This window comes from Mustela nigripes, chromosome 8, assembly GCF_022355385.1.
Source record: "Mustela nigripes isolate SB6536 chromosome 8, MUSNIG.SB6536, whole genome shotgun sequence".
Lineage (NCBI taxonomy): Eukaryota > Metazoa > Chordata > Mammalia > Carnivora > Mustelidae > Mustela > Mustela nigripes.
In genome coordinates this window covers 88700081-88704125 of record NC_081564.1, presented here as the reverse complement: position 1 = coordinate 88704125, position 4045 = coordinate 88700081, and the positions used below count along the sequence as shown (strand labels likewise).

At 46.2% G+C, this 4045-nt stretch overlaps 1 long non-coding RNA gene across 1 annotated transcript; it reads left to right on the top strand.

The window, feature by feature from the left end:
* The first annotated feature begins 251 nt into the window (after positions 1-251).
* Positions 252-3666, top strand: LOC132023998 (uncharacterized). Its single transcript, XR_009406129.1, has 3 exons — positions 252-272; positions 1992-2191; positions 3257-3666. It is a non-coding gene; the product is annotated as an uncharacterized LOC132023998 (long non-coding RNA).
* Positions 3667-4045: the final 379 nt, after the last annotated feature.

Here is a 4045-nt window from a genome sequence, read left to right as displayed (position 1 = left end):
TGTGCTATTATCTGCCACGTGATTTACTTCGGCTCTCCTCTGCCTGACAGACAGCGTCGGAACGATGCGGGGATGCGGCCAGCACACTAACGCCCCACACTTCCTTGAGACACAGGGCGGTCATCACTCCCCCGAGTTCCTCCGGAGGAAGATGATGTATGCAATTTGGACCCTGTGACTAACCAGGGGTCTCTCCACCCAGCAGTCAGAGAGAACCACATTTGCAGTTTTTCTGAGATTTGTCAGCATGGGAACGACTCAATCCAGGGAAGGTAACGGGTGTGCAAATGGAAAGCGGAGCCTGGGAATGGGAGGCTGCGCGGTTCCCTTTATTCCCGTGCCTGTGGGGCTCACTCTGTAATTCAAGCAGACGTTTGTGGGGCAGGGGCTGCTCTGACCAGTCTTTGGCCCAGGGCCACCCTGTTGCACAATTCCAAGGCCTGCCTTTTGCATCATGCTGCACTGGAATCACGCCCCCTGGGGAGGTCACCCCGCCCCGCGGCATCCCAACCGCCCAGCCGCAAATCCACTCCGAATCAAAAAATCATTAGAGGCCCGGAAAAGTCTGCTCTTGTTCCATTTTCGGTCTGCACTTTGCACATGATTTGGTGTTGTATGTGCACACGTGATTTGGACTGCGGGTTGCGATGACCTACAGGGGACTCCTGTGGGGCCTGCCGAGGACCGCGCACAGCACTGCTCTGCTCTGTCCTTTCTTTCCTCTCTGGTCTTATGGAAACAGAGGCTTCCTCGGAGAGAAGCAGTTTCAGGTCTGCGTTGTTCTTCTAGGGACATTATTGTCACACTGTCACTGTTATTGTATAAGAAAATGTCGATTGGGGACAAGCTCTGTAGCTATTTCAGAAGTCCTTTCAAGAGGTCTCCCTTACATCGATTCTTAATCCCTCAAGATTTACAAGATTATCTCTCATTATTAAAAATGCTCCAGCCTCATCCTGCCTTGACACGGCAGGTCCCTGGGGTCTGAGTGGTCACTTGTCCTGTCCTCTTGTCCAGGGTGTCAACCATTAATTGCTGCCAGGTCTCTAACTTAGCCCCACTGCCGATTCAGTGTCTCTGGATTACATCACACTGCGTCAAAAATTTAGAGTCAATTTTTGATTGAAGAAATGATTATTTAGGTGTTAATCTTTGGGGATGACATTTTAATTTAACTGAGGCCTTCAGAAACTTTCCAGAGTGGTCCTCCAGTGTGGCTTGGGTCAGGCCGTGCAATGTGTATGCGCTGATTTTTCAGGGTCCCACAGTTCGAGAAGCTGACTCACGTTAACACATCTCACAGGAGACTGACATAGGAAACCAAAGTGCCAGTTCATTAATTTACAGCGAGTAATATAACTGTCAGGTAGACCAGATGTTCTCTTGGTCCTGACCGACACATTCTGTCCCCATAGGCAGACTGCTTGGGAAGTCAGACAATCAGAAGAGAGCCTGGGGAATGGGCAGTCAGAACAAGGTTTCATTATTCCAAACGCTTGGCTATATAATACCATTCACCTGTTCAACAGAGTGGGCCCTCAGTCCAGGGGACAGGTGACCCAGTCCCAAGATCATTGTTTGCATGATTTCTGCAAAACCTCACCTGTGTAACTGTTCTTTCCTGTGCTTCCATTTTGGACTTACTTCTTATCCTGCCAAAAGTCCTCTGCCTCTCCCTTGGCAGTGTATTTACTAAGGGTGTTAGTAATTCTTGTAGACCATCAGAGCAATCTATCTCATTGATGGGGTTGTGTGTATTAGGCTCTGATTTCTCTGTGCTAGTTGTGTAGTTGAGTTCTTGGAAAGAAGCTTGGTTTGCAGGGTCTTGAAAAACACCACTGAGCTGGCTCCCCAGTACCCTGTCACCCATGTGGGTCCGTAGTTGACTCCTGTTCATGCCTTCTTCCTTTACCTACTTCTCGTAATTAACTTGTTCACTATTCCTATGACCACCGGCTTTGTTCAACCTTAAACGTTTCCTGTGCCACCAGTTTCTCATGCATAACATCAGAGAGCTAGAAAAACTTTCCTGCTTGTCAGAGGGATCACATGGCAAATAAAGTGAAGCATAAGGGACCCCGACTTCTTCAGACATTGCTGTTGGACTTGATCTTCATTCGTGTCTCTGCTGAACCTCAGAGGGATATGGCCACTTGTGTTAAAATAACTTCATCCACAAACCCATTTCTGTGTAAGTACTGAAAAACTTGGGGGGGCACTAAATCTCTCCATGCAGACACATTTGGCAGTCTTATCTTGATTTTGGTGGAAATGCCTTTAAGATGTGACATGGATGTCAAATGTGTCTCTTGTTTGCTAACACCCTAGCACACACAAATGTTATTTGGTTAAGAGAGAGTAGCCACAAAATATAAAAATATTTGCATAGTAAGTGTGTGTGTGTGTGTGTGTGTGTGTGTGTGTGTGTGTGTGATGCTTTAGTGAAGACCTATCAACCGCATTAAATAGTCACCAACAATGTAAATCATTGTCAGCTTCATTCTCAGTAACTTATGAATTAGTTCTTCAGGCGTGGAGGAGAAAGGAGTTCAACTTTGATAAATACCTGGAAAGGCAGCTCTTATCTTCGCTTAGATTTGATCCTTGCAGTGAAGACACACAGCCCTTCCCAGTGCTGGGAGGGAATGGTGGCGGATTCTGTCCCCTCCAAGGAATGGGTCTGGCAGGATGCCAGGGCTGCCGTGATAGTTGAATAAAAGACCTGGCCCTCCTTCCCCCCAAAGTCACTTTGGAAAGCTTTGCTGAACATTAACCCCGGCTCCGTCTTCCCCAGAGCATTGCCGGCAAGCCTGTTTTGGTCCATCTCACGTTCAGTGGGAGTCCACCCACGACACCACTCACCTGAATACCAGCTTTCACAGAAATTATACCAGGACGTAAATAATTAGACATGCTAACAACCACGAAAAGTACTGACGAGGTTGTTCAGACCCCTAATTGGAAGCTGGAGCAAGAGCTGTTCCTCTATAATTAGCATATCACACTGTAACGCTAAACCAGTCTTCAGATACCTGGTTGCTTTCACCTTGCTGTCTGGATCCCGTCGCAGAATGGAAGGGAGCTCCTGGCCTGCCATGGGTGAACGGAATGTGTGGTGCAGTGTTTCCTGAGCATGATGTAGCTGCAACTCTCCTTAATTAAAAAGACAGCTGTTACCCTAAAAAAAGCTCAATTCACTTAATGACAGATATTTTAAATGTGTATGCTAATTTCAGCTTTTGCGTTTCATCCTCAGGAAGCCTACACGCGGATGGGTTACTGCTGTAACGCGGTGTGTGAGATGAGCTTATTTCTGAGCGAGGGAGAGAGCGGGGTTGAGGAGCCCTTCTCCCAGGACCAGACATGTGCCCAGAGGGCCTGGGGCCAGTCCCGGAGAGTGTGACGGATCGCTTCGCTGCCATGGTACAGACCCGTTCCTCCAGGAACAGTCGTGTCCTCTTCTCCACCATGGAAAACCATCAAAGTCTTCTTTGACATCCATGACATGAAATAGTGAAAACAGTGCAGAAAGATGCTGTCTTGTACCTAATGACCTTGTGCCGAGAGGGGAACAGAAACAGCTCATTAGAGTGATTTAATGTGGTATTTTGTTAAAACTAAATCAAAATAACCTATGCAATGTGGCTGAGATGCATCCGAACTTGAAACACACAGGACTGTGTTTTATCTCTTTGTTTTCATTTTGCAGCTAAATGGAATTCTAAATTTGAAATACTACAAAACAAGATGCTTTCCAAATTAAAAAAAAATTTTTTTTCTTTTCTAAACAGGCTCACAATCTTGAGATAGCTGCAAATTGGGAAATAAACAAGATGTGTATTTGAAGCTGCAGCACAAACAGAACGAAAAAGATAGAGAAAGAGAGGAAGGAAGGAAGGAAGGAAGGAAGGAAGGAAGGAAGAAAGAAAGAGAAAAAGGTACATATAAATATATTCATGAAGTGGGGGTGAGGAGAGGAAGGTTATTTCAGAAATAATACCCAAAAAAGTAGTCCAGTAATTCTCACAAACTCAAATTAGCTGGG